Source organism: Chiloscyllium plagiosum, chromosome 30 (genome assembly GCF_004010195.1).
Source record: "Chiloscyllium plagiosum isolate BGI_BamShark_2017 chromosome 30, ASM401019v2, whole genome shotgun sequence".
NCBI classification, from domain to species: domain Eukaryota; kingdom Metazoa; phylum Chordata; class Chondrichthyes; order Orectolobiformes; family Hemiscylliidae; genus Chiloscyllium; species Chiloscyllium plagiosum.
The window spans coordinates 43,757,506-43,770,749 of record NC_057739.1 but is presented as its reverse complement, the minus strand read 5'-3'; positions in this window follow the sequence as shown (position 1 = coordinate 43,770,749).

Below are 13,244 nucleotides of genomic sequence, written 5' to 3'. Positions count from 1 at the left end.
GTGAGTCAGGAATTGTGAATAATTAAGCCATGGAAGCTGGATGACCACTATCCATCTCTTTCGTATTGAAGTATAAGATTTAATTTATTTTCTAACTGTTCAACTATTGAGCAGAATTTATTTGATCTTCAAGCAAGTTTGTTTCAACTTAGACTTGCAATTTAAATAGTAGGTCTCGGACCCTTGTTCCCAGCTTGCTTTGCACTATCCGGTCCGTATGTAGTGCCTAAAATATTCTTCATAATTCATCAAAGTCTTCGCCAAAAGCTAAGTTTGTGGGCTTTATATTGTTTCAATATATTTTAATGTTATCTAAGTCAAGTATAACACTGATACTCTCCTGCTGTGTTTTTATAAGTATCCAAGTTGGAATTTAATGTATTAGCTACAGCCAGTCTGAATCCAATGTCTAGCTGAGTAATATCATTGTCTTTCAGAACACAGTAGGCATCCCACATGGTCTCCTGATGCATTAATTAAAGGCTAATTGTTGGCCCTGTAGCATATTATCCCATGCACAGACATACAAATTTCAGTTAAAGGAAAAACAAGCTGCTTTTGAAAGAGACTCTTTTGCTGCATTCACCAGATAGAAACACTGGGAGGTGGTTCCAAAATCTCAACACAGGTATTTTGTAGTTAAGTTCAAAGAAAGAAACAAAGACTTATGTTAAATTAGCACCTTTAATACCCCAGGCACTGTTGAAACGTAGGCATGCCATAATGTAGGCAACTGCAGCAACCAATTAACGTACAGCAAGCTCCCTTAAACAGTAACTTGGTAAATGATCAACTGTTTGAATGATGACCGATGTGGTTAAATGTTAAACAGTGTACGGAAGAAATTGCCATGCCCTTCAAGCAAAATTTACACCTAAATGCCTGGGATAAATTGGAGTTCTAACAATGTTACCTCAGACAGTGCAGCACCTCAGCAATGAAACAGAAGTATTCGCCTGGATATGCACTCAAGACGCTTTAGATTACATGACAGTGTGGAAACAGGCCCTTCGGCCCAACAAGTCCACACCGACCCGCCGAAGCGCAACCCACCCATACCCCTACATTTACCCCTTACCTAACATTACGGGCAATTTAGCATGGCCAATTCACCTGACCTGCACGTCTTTGGACTGTGGGAGGAAACCGGAGCACCCGGAGGAAACCCACACAGACACGGGGAGAACGTGCAAACTCCACACAGACAGTCGCCTGAGGTGGGAATTGAACCCGGGTCTCTGGCGCTGTGAGGCAGCAGTGCTAACCACTGTGCCACCGTGCCGCCCACAGCTTGAACACAGCCTTCTGATTCAGGGCCTACAGTAATGCACACTGATCCATGACTGTTCTGAACTCTTCAATTTCTCTTTCAGCAATATTTTTGTGCTGTTTCCAATTACTTTTCCAACTATTTGTCCCCAATCACCAGCCGACATTACAGTTAGTAAAGGTGTTCTTCCATCAAACTTCCATCTCCAACTCAAAAACTCTACTTGAGTAAATAAGTCTCGAGTTACTTTTGAACATAACATAATGGTCAGCTTAAATTAAAAGCAAACAAACCACAAACTGTATGCGTGTTGTGTTTTCCTATTTCGACCATCTGTCATTCGACACTTGTAATTATGTACAGATAACATTTGAGGCCAAAAATCAAACTTGCAACAAAAGATGCCCATCTGTACTGGTTCTCTGAATGAGTAATTCAGTCTTGAGCATGCAATTAATCACAATAACGCAATATCATTCTTCTCAATGCATAGACACATTCATTCAGCAGAATTTCCACAAGCACATTAGGCAAAACACTTAATTCAGGAATCAATATTAATATTTGTCATCACCCGAAAATAATTTTCTACACAACATCCCAAAAGTGCTTTCGGAGGTTGACTATTTGGAAGTAAATTGGAGGAAACAAGGAGGAACAAATGAAAAACTGAACTGGTCAAGAAAACCTGAGACAGTATGCTCCTGTTCGGGTGAAAGCTAAGACTGGTAGGTATAGGAAATGCTGGGTGATGAGAGAAATTGAAGTTGTGGCGAAGAAAAGTAAGTAAGCATATGACAGGTATAGACTGCAGAGATCGAATGAATCCTTAGAAGAGTATAAAGGCAGTAGGAGCATACTTAAGAAGGAATTCAGGAGGGCAAAAAGGGGACATCAGATAGCTTTGGCAAGTAGGGTTAAGGAGCACACGGTTTTTTTTTGCCAGAAACTGTAGCAACCCTGTGTTAATTCCAATAAGGTTATTCTGATATTCCCATTATTTGGCTCAGTCCAGAAAGCAATTCTTGAATCCTTGTCAGTGAAACTGAATTTGCTTTGAGGTTCTGAACTGAAAAATCTGCCATTAAATCACAAATCTACTTTTATTATCCAGTAAGGACTGCTCACAACTTTGCCACAGAAAATCAGCAAAAAACAAAACTGCTTCTGAAGGTATGAATGATGACAGAAGCACTGGTATAGGGATGTGCAACATCCACAATGCAGGTGTGTCACAGAATGGCAATGCCAAAATAATACATCCCAAGTTTAAATATAAAATAAAACCCAAAATAAGAACTGCAGGTGCTGTAAATCAGAGACAAAAGATAGAAAGTACAGTAAAAGCTCAGCAGGTCTGGCAGCATGTGTGGAGAAAAATCAGAGTTAATATTTCAGGTCAAGTCACCCTTAACTCTGATTTCTCTGTACTGCTGCTGCCAGCTTGCTGAGCTTTTCCTGTTGTCTTCCCAAGTTTAAACTCTCAAATCAAGGGAACAGTGCAAAAACTTCCAACTACACAAAATGTGTCCTTAAATCTGCCAGCATGCAAGCACAAATCAGAAGACTCAAGACATTAGACATCCCGTCTACTGATTTTATTTGAGTGAGATGACAGAGGCACAAGTTCTGGAGTAACATCGGATACACAATTATCTCATGTCAGATCCTGGAATTCATTGTGTACTATGAGATTTCCTAATACTTGGAAATGTAGGATAAAAAGGGCAAAGTCAGCATGGTGTCATCAAGGGGAGGTCATGCTAGTAGAATTCTTGGCTATAGTAGGTTAGACCAAAGAGAGCTAATCGATGTTACCTACCTGGACTTCAAAAAGGTCTCTGACAAGGTGCCGCACAGGAGGCTACTGAGTAAGATATGGGCCCATGGTGTCAGAGGCAAGATAATAGCATGGAAAGAAGCTTGGCTGTCTGGCAGAAAGCAAAGAGTGGGGATAAAAGGGTCCCTCTCAGGGTGGCAGCAGGTGACAAGTGGTGCCCCACAAGGCTTAGTGTTGGGAACACAACTTTTCACTTTACACATCAACAATCGAGATGAAGGAACGGAGGTCATTCTGGTTACATTTACAGACAATACAAAGATAGGTGAAGGGGCAGGTAGTATTGAGGAGATGGGGAGTCTGCAGAAGGATTTGGACAACTTTGAAGAGTGGGCAAAGAAGTAGCAGATGGAGTACAATGTGGGAAAGTGTGAAGTCATCCACTTTGGTAGGAAGAATAGAAACATGGACTATTTTCTAAATGGGGAGAAAATTCAGAAGTCTGAAGTGCTAGATGACTTGTGAGTTCTAGTCAAGGATTCACTCATGATAAACTTGCAGGCTGAGTTCAGTAGTTAGAAGGCAAATGCAATGTTGGCATTTAATTTGAGAGAACTTGAATATAAAAGCAGGGATGTACTTCTGAGGCTCTAAAAGACTCCGGTAAGACCACATTTGGAATACTGTGCGCAATTTTGGGTCCCATATCTCAAGAAGGATGTACCGGACCTGGTGTGTGTTCATAGGAGGTCCACGAGAATGGACCCAGGAATGAAAAGCTTAACATGTGAGGAATGTTTGAGGACTCTCGGTTTACACTCTATAGAGACTAGATGGATGAGGGGGAATCTAACTGAAACATACAAAATACTGAATGGTCTGGACAGAGTAGAATTTGGGAAGATGTTTCCATTGTTAGGAGAGACTAGGACCTAAGGGCAGAACGTTAGAGTAAAGGGAAGACCTATTACAACGCAGGTAAGGAGGAACTTCTCCAGACAGAGAGTAGTGAATCTACAGAATCCATTGCCACATAAGGCTGTGAAGGCCAGGTGAGTCATTTTATTTAATACTAGGATAGATAGGTTCCTGAGTATCAAGGGGATCAAGGATTATGGGGAGACAGTGGGAGAATGGGGTTGAGAAACTTATCAGCCATGACTGAATGGCAGAGCAGATTCGATGGGCTGAATGGCCTAATTTCTGCGCCTTTGTCTTATGATCTAACCAGCAGGTATCATTAACTCTGCAGCATTTTCCATTTTAATTTCAGATTTACACCATCTGCAGGAGCTTATTGTTATTTTAAACGAGTGCTTTTCGGATCGATCTTGATACTCTGGTTTTAAAGAGAAAGCTGCCAGTCCAGTACCATACGTTACATTTCTTTATTTTGGATTGCAATGTGAACTACTTCATGAATTCTAATCCCAGATTCCACCAGGATTCACACAAACCAGAGCTGCTGCTGTGCCTTCAGACTAACAACTTTGCACCATCTGTTTGTAACATAAATGCTATTTGAAACATTCTTATAAAGGTCTGATCCAACTTGATGGGGATCTAATTTGGATCTAAGTTAGGGCAGGGGTCAGGAGTGTACAATTACCATTAATTTAAAAAAAAGGAAATTTGTTACATGCAATCAGAACCATTTTAAAACACATTTATTTCCAGGTTTGGCCTGGTTACTTTAATACAAGTTCAGAAATACGCCACTGTCCAAGTGAGTACATTCCATAGTTAAAACACTCACACCTGCACTTCTCGCCCAAACCTGCTCGCTTCATTGACTTTTGAAAGCTGTGATGGAGACACACAGCTCACCTCTTAGAATTAAAGGGAACATTATCTCCTTCCGATTACACCTCCTTCCTGTTTGATGTCCTCTTTGCCTTGCAAAGTGCTTAAAGACACACAGAGCACTGCACTTCTCATTAGTGCTGAATAATGCATGGGGTTCAATCAGCAAATTCAGGGCTCAACACAGAGAGGGAAAATGAATAGAATCAGAGAATCCCGAGAGGTGGCTGCCATTTGGCCCATCTTGCCAGTGGCAACTCTCAAAGAACTGTCCAAATTCATCCCATTAGGTGAACTTTGTGAAGTACACCCTGTTTTTTTCAGATTCTTTCACATATTTACTTTGAAGTCATGAGTATAGTATCTCAGATATACTATAGTGAAAATAAAATGCAGAAACAATAGCTGTGTGGTTGCATTAAGTTTGGGAGGCATACGACAATATAATTACTTTCAAAAGCACAAATCAGGTTAATTCCGGGTGCATTTTAATGTACCAAACTTAAAGAATCAAAAACAAAAAAAGCAGGTTGCAGTGCTTAATGGAGAAGTGCCCAAGAGTGGGAGCACATCCACAGTGTCCTAAGGGTTATTAATAATCCAACCACATGTCAGTTTTGTGGTGTGCAATCCAGATCCAGCTGACAGCTGCACAACAACAAGCAGTATCTCCAAGTCAAAAAGCAGCAGCCTGTTTTGTTTTCTCCATTTTGGTTCACCATCTTTTCGTAAGAATCACCCATCAATAGTAACATTTTGACCAATTTTGGAGCTGTTTGACTCAAATTCTAACATGGCAATTTGCTGGATTTTATGTCATTCAGTGTACATCAAAAAATGTTACTGTAAAATGCACCAACGATAAAAGAAGTGTTAAGCAAGGCAATTTTCAATAAAGTATTAAACGGAGAAATATTTAAACGGAGAAATATATATGTATGTTTTCCCAGCATCCCAAGTGTATTAAACAGAGTTCAATCAGAATAGATTTCAAACCTCAGTACAGTAAACAAGGCGCCAGCAGAGATCATCCTGCACCAATGGCTTCATAGAGTCACAGAGATGTGCAGCATGGAAACAGACCCTTCAGACCAACCAGTCCATGCCAACCAGATATCCCAACCCAATCTAGTCCCACTCGCCAGCACCTGGCTTATATCCCTCCAAACTCTTCCTATTCATATACCCATCCAGATGCATTTTAAATGTTGCAATTGTACCGGCCTCCACCATTTCCTCTGGCAGCTCATTCCATACACACACACCCTCTGCGTGAAAAAGTTGCCCCTTAGGTCTCTTTTATATCTTTCCCCTCTCACCCTAAACCTATGCCCTCTAGTTCTGGACTTGCCCACCCCAGGGACAAGATTTGGTCTATTTAACCTATCGATGCCCCTCATAATTTTATAAACCTCTATAAGATCACCCCTCAGCCACCGACGCTACAGGGAAAACAGCCCCAGCCTGTTCAGCCTCTCCCTGTAGCTCAGATCCTTCAACCCTGGCAACATCCTTGTAAATCTTTTCTGAACCCTTTCAAGTTTCACAACATCTTTCCAATATGAAGGAGACCAGAATTGCACGCAATTTCCAACAGTGGCCTAACCAATGTCCTGGACAGCCACAACACAACTCCCCAACCCCCGCACCCAACACTCTGACCAATAAAGGAAAACATACCAAACGCCTTCTTCACTATCCTATCTACCTGTGACTCCACTTTCAAGGAGCTATGAATCTGTACTCCAAGGTCTCTTTGTTCAGCAACACTCCCATGACAGTGAATACCCTTTAAAAGTAATCTATTAGTTATAAAATGCACAAAGTGTCCCATGGACAGGAAGAAGATGCAATGAAAACAAAAGTTCCTCTTTAAATGGGAGCATGAACTTTCAGAGAAAGAAAAAAACATTTGGTGCAGGATACTAAAACTAATACATGACAGCGTGAGGTGGAATTCCAGTTTCATAGAGTCATAGAGATGTAAAGCATGGAAACAGACCCTTCGGTCCAACCCGTCCATGCCAACCCAATCTAGTCCCACCTGCCAGCACCCGGCCCGTATCCTTCCAAGCCCTTCCTATTCATATACCCATCCAGATGCCTCTTAAATGTTGCAATTGTACCAGCCTCCACCACACCCTCTGGCAGCTCATTCCATACACGTACCACCCTCTTGCTCCTTTAGGTCTCTTTTATATCTTTCCCCTCTCACCCTAAACCTATGCCCTCTGGTATCAATGTGCAACAAGCTGGCTTCTACCATACCATTTCCAGCACCAATCTAAATAATGTACACGCAGTTACAGGTTTGAGAGAAATCATATTAGGTCTAAATAAGTTATGGCATTAACAACTTCTTTTGACGTGAGGAAAATAAATTCAGTGCAACACGAGTTGCACAATTCCTTCAGAGATAAAATGAGCTATGTTATGCAAGTGCAGTGTTTTCCATGTTTTAAGCCAGAGGTCACTGATCACTGAACGTCTGCCAACTGAATCATAAAGCAATTGGAACAACTTTTCTATCTGTGCAGGCAAACAACAAAATTGCAGGCAGCCTTAAGATGGCAACTTTTCCAGTATATCAAGCCACAATTTCTCAAGTACACTGCCAAAAACCAAAATGTTTTTGGTGAAAGAAAGCATAGCAATTTTAAAGCCACCAGTTTCAGCATCAGAAGCATTAGCTGTAAGTCAATGGTAATGCTTCCACTCGGGGCCAGCAAGTTGTCGGTTCAAGCTCCACTCCAGAGATTGATTCAGGGTGATACTACCACTGCATTTCTTAAGGAATGCTATTTCATCAAAGATTCCACCTTTTGGATAAGATGTTAAACGGAAGCCTCATTTATCCTTCAACTGGACAGAGTCACACTACCTAAGAGCTGCTGTTTGCTGATACATTAGTCAGACAGAATGACTATAAAAGGAACAACTCAAGGCCAACAAAGATGATGTGATACTTATCAATCTGTTCAAATCACCTGAGATGATCAATCTCCAACAAAAATAAGATAAATCCCACACAGGAACAAGATTTTATTTGCTGTTGAGTCAAACGAGGCTTGAGGTTCTGACAACAGTGCTCGACAACCTGGAAGCGATGAGACTAACTGCCAGGTGCTACGTGTCAGCAATCAAGTTTAAATCATAGAACAGTCATAGCACAGGAAACGACCACTCGGTCCACCAAATATACGCTTTCTCTCTGCAAATGCAGTTCAACTGGACCCACGCCCCTGCCCTTTTACCATAGACAAGCCAGCAATTTATTTTCCCTTCAGGGGCTCTTTCAATTCCCTTTTGAAAACTGCCACTGAACCACCACAGTCTCATTCAATGCATTCCAGCTTCTTCTAATCACTTGCTGTGTGAAAATGAAAACAAATAAAACAAAAACCATGCTGCAGTATGACAACAGTTGATGAATAAAATAATTTCATCATCATCAATCCCATCCACATCAGAGGAAATGGGGGGAGAGACAAACAGGAACATCAGCGACAGTGCCACTCTGATAGTTGAAAGCACAGCCAATATGGAGACAGTTTGACTTCTTTGGAAGGAGAGACTGTAAACAAAAAGTTTGGTGCATGGAGACAACAGCACTTTTAAACATATATCTTGGACTACAGGAATACGTTGGAATATTTGTAAATTGTGACTATGCTGTTTGCAAAGCAAATCTCCAAACATGGATCCACTCTCACATCTTGCAATCATAACTGTGCTGTGTGCAGTCCCCATATAGCTTTGTGAAAACACACAAACTAAAATAAAGTAGTGCAGATGCTGGAAATCTGAAAATAAAACAGAAATTACCAGAGAAACGCAGCAGGTCTGGCAGCATCTGTGGAAAGAAAGCAGTGTCAATGTTTTGGGTCCAGTCACCATTCATCAGAACGGTCTGACCAGGACTTCTGACAGTCACTGCCTTGAAATGTTGACTCTGCTTTCTCTCTATTGATGTTGCCAGATGTACTGAATTTCTCTAGCAACTTGTTTTTGTCTGTGAAAATACACAAATTGTTCTGAAAAGTAGGCTCACAGGTAACACTAAATTCAGGTGGGGAACAAGAAGAAAGAAGGTTTAAATATTAAAAAGACGCAACTTGGATTTTATAAAGTGCATTGGGCAGCAAATGCAAAGTACTAGCCACGTGGGATAACAACATAAAATGTTGGAAAAACTCAGCAAGTCTGGCAGTATCTGTGTTGAAAAAGCAACAAAAATTACTGCTTCAAGTCTTGCGTCAAAACTGGGAAAAGAAATGTATAAAGGTTCTAAGCAAATACTGAGCAAGGCCAAAAGGGAGAGGAGAGGAAAGAACAAAGGGGAAGGTCTAATGACAAGATCATGGGCAGAAGAGTCTAAATGATAAGACACGATAGTAATGGTATGAGTAAGAAACCAAAAGGTGGGTCTGCCAGATGCAGAAGTGGGAAAAGAAATTATCAACAACTGCCATCCATACAAAAGTGAGAGTAGAGATTATGATCTGAAATTGCTGAATCAATGTTGAATCAGGAAGGCTGAAAAGCAGTTTATCAAAAGATTATGTGCTCCTCCTCAAGATTATAGACTTAACTGGAACAGTCCCAAAGGGAGGTTGATCGTCAGTCTGCCAAGTCCAAACGACACAAGCCAGCCACGAACTAGGAAACACTGCTCAAATGGACTGCAAATCTCTGAGTTTGAATCTCTTCAAGTCATATTATTCCATGCTCTGCTCAGGTTGCACTTAGGCGCAGCGTATACAATGTTAGTTGCCATCACAGTCAAGCTCTCTGGACAATGCAGATAAAAGCAACCCTCAGTCCAAATGAATGACCTGGAGGGGGAATGGGCCAATAAGTTGGAACTCTAATTTTGAATAAAGATAAAATATGTTGCAGAGGAAGATACTGAACAGTACTCAGGACAGTATTTCTAGCTTTACCAAGATGGGAGGATAACAGCACTGAGACTCTAGATGTGAAAACTAAATTCAGGATAAGCGCCAGAAAGCACTTCTTTACACAAAGGCTGAACACCAGCTGGATTAACGGTTGGGACAGATTGAGAAAAGTGTTTGGAGACCAGACGCTATATTGATTAAAGAAACAGCTAGATGTTGCAAAATGAGAGGACACTAGGGTTGGCATTCTAAAAGGGTGAAACCTAAAATCAGTCAAAGGGACTTCATCTAAATTAACTAAGTAAAAGCATTCAAGTTTTATTGTAGCAAATTGCCTACAGTTGGAATTTAGTCCAGTTGTTTTATTGCGGATCAGGTTTCTGAGCTGAATACAATTCAAGGCAGTACAAATGTTGGAACAGGCACTCAATTATTGTAATTATTCCACTTATGAAGTGACAGTTTGCCTAATGTGTTCAGATGAGAGACAGGTTTCCTGTGAAAACATGGACAATCTGATCAAGAAGCGATTTATACAAAGGAAAAATGGAATAATCCCAAATTCTGCTGAAATTTTGCCGCGAGTAGTGAAGGCTCTCCCATCTGCAAGACCAATTTATTGATGTCACAGAAGGAGAGAGATACAGAAACAGCAAATCCAATGAAGTCTTCAAAAATCATGCATTTTCAGTAACTCATACTCAGCATAAATGAAAACAGATGGGTGTTACTGGCTCTGTCCCCACTCCACACCAGGGGAATTTGGGTATTGGCCCATCTGTCAACATAATCCTGGGATAGCTTCAACAATACTGATGATTTGTTATTTCTTCACTATTGCTTGTGTTTCGAGAGACTTGCTCGAGTGTTAAGAGCCATACGCTTGACATGTTCTGAAGCAACAAACCAGTGAGGCTCTCCCCAACTTCCCTCTGAGACTACAAAGGACTTGGTTTTCATTATGAAAACTAACAGCTTCTCCAAGCACCAATCTAATTCTCTCAGCTTGATATTTTAACACTTGCAACACTTGTAGCATATTGTTTCAATTTCTATTAGTTATTTAATACAGCAAAACAAATAATACCTCTGCACACCCCCCTCACAACCACACCATACTGTCTATTTGCAGACAGTTTGATTCTATTGTGTGAGAGACATGCAGATGTGATTCTGAAAGGCCGTAAGGGCAAATATCACCTGGTTATTTCCATCTTCTCCTACCCTTCAACTTTAACTAGAAATTTAAATCTCAAAACAACAAATAAGGAGAATTCAAAATGTCAAACAAACTTTCCAACTTCAAGAACTGAATAAAAGCATAAACGTGAATTAAGCTAAACATATATCACTCCATTTGGATGACTGGCAACTCATTATACATGTTATTTTATGTTATGTAAGTTTCTTGCAGCAGAAGAGCAAGTATTTATAACCAAACACTTCAAAAGAAATACCTTATAAGTAGTATTTTGCAAATACAGCAAAACACATGTAACTGTATCTTGTAATCTCTATACAAGAAAGGAAATTTTATGAAACAAGCTGATCACCTACAGTATTTTTACTGGCAGACTGAAATATAGCTGCAACATCTACTGCGAAGCTTAGTAGTCCAAGTATTTCTCTGGGGAAGTGGTCTAAATAGGTAATCCAAGGAACCTGGAGCTGCTTGTGAATTGCTGGCTCCAAGTCAGAAGAAGCCAGCATGAAAGCTCTGATTTCTCCATCTTTTAAATTATGAAAAAGTTTTGCATCACATGGCTTGAAATACTGGATAATAGGTCAAATAACATTTTCAAGACGGAGACAGATGGATTTACATTAGGTAAAGGCACCAACAAATATGAAGCACAGCCAGTAAATGGAGTCAAGGTAGCTAGCAGCCACAACCTAAGAGGATGGCACAGCAGGCTTAAGGGATTCATTGGATGACTCTTGCATAATGAAAGTGATTTCTTGGCAGGGATAGATGACACTAGATAGTAGATTTCATACTTTTACCAGAATTTTCAAAAGCATGCATCAGCTTGTTCATGAACTCTGTACATCCCATTGTAAAATGTCTTGCAACACTCTCCTTTTGAATATTCACTACAACACAAAACCTTCTGGCGAAAAGATGCAGTGATGTAGCTCCTCCCTCAGTCTAAGAACATCTCACTTGTATTTTTGAAATGTAGCCAATATTCACTCAGCAAGATCCCACAACAGCCAAATAATGAATAGATAATCTGTTTATTGGGGAACAGGTATCAGTCGTAGCAACAATTTAAAATTACAAATTCACCGACAATAATGGCAAGCTAGAAATATAAAACCATGAGGAAAATTGAAATTGTGGGAAAAAGAAATAGAGCTATCTTCATCCCTCGTAAATCTCAGGACCAGAAAAGGTTCTCTCTTTAGGTGTACTAAGTTGAGCTTTAAAAGGAAAACTTAAAAGAACAATTTCCATGTCGCTGTGACTTCAAGATATTTTTCAAATCAAGCTGTTCAGAGATGTTATTACACACCTCTGGGGCAGCTGAGACTTGAAGCCATGCCACCTGTGCCAAAGATAGGGACTCTACACCTGTGCTACAACAGCACCGCCATGGTAACTTCAAACATCTACTAGATGATTTGTAGCTCAGGTGCTCGTTGTTGTGGTTCTGTTCGCCGAGCTGGAAGTTTTTGTTGCAAACGTTACGTGCCCTGGCTAGGCGACATCATCAGTGCTTGGGAGCCTCCTGCGAAGCACTTCTTTGATGTTTCCTCCGGTGTTTATAGTGGTCTGTCCCTGCCGCTTCCGGTTGTCAGTTTCAGCTGTCCGCTGTAGTGGTTGGTATATTGGGTCCAGGTCGATGTGTTTGTTGATGGAGTTTGTGGATGAATGCCATGCCTCTAGGAATTCCCTGGCTGTTCTCTGTCTGGCTTGCCCTATGATAATAGTGTTGTCCCAGTCGAATTCATGTTGCTTGTTGTCTGCATGTATGGCTACTAAGGATAGCTGGTCGTGTCGTTTCGTGGCTAGTTGATGTTCATGTATGCGGATTGTTAGCTGTCTTCCTGTTTGTCCTATATAGGGTTTTGTGCAGTCCTTGCATGGTATTTTGTACACTAAATTAGTTTTGCTCATGTTGGGTATCAGGTCCTTCGTTCTGGTGAGTTGTTGTCTGAGCCTGGCTGTTGGTTTGTGTGCCGTTATGAGAGTACACTACAAGAGTATATAGGAAAGCCACACACACAGACCAAGTCCTAAACTATGAAAGTAACCACCCCAACACACACAAACGAAGCTGCATCAGGACACTATTCAAAAGGGCCACAACACACTGCAGTACACCAGAACTGCAAAAAAAAAAGAAGAGGAACACCTATACAAGGTATTCACCAAAAACGGATACCCGCGCAACTTCATCAACAGATGCCTAAGAGAAAGACCACGGAACGAGGACATACCACAACCAAAAGGACTAGCCACACTACCATACATCAGGAGCATCCC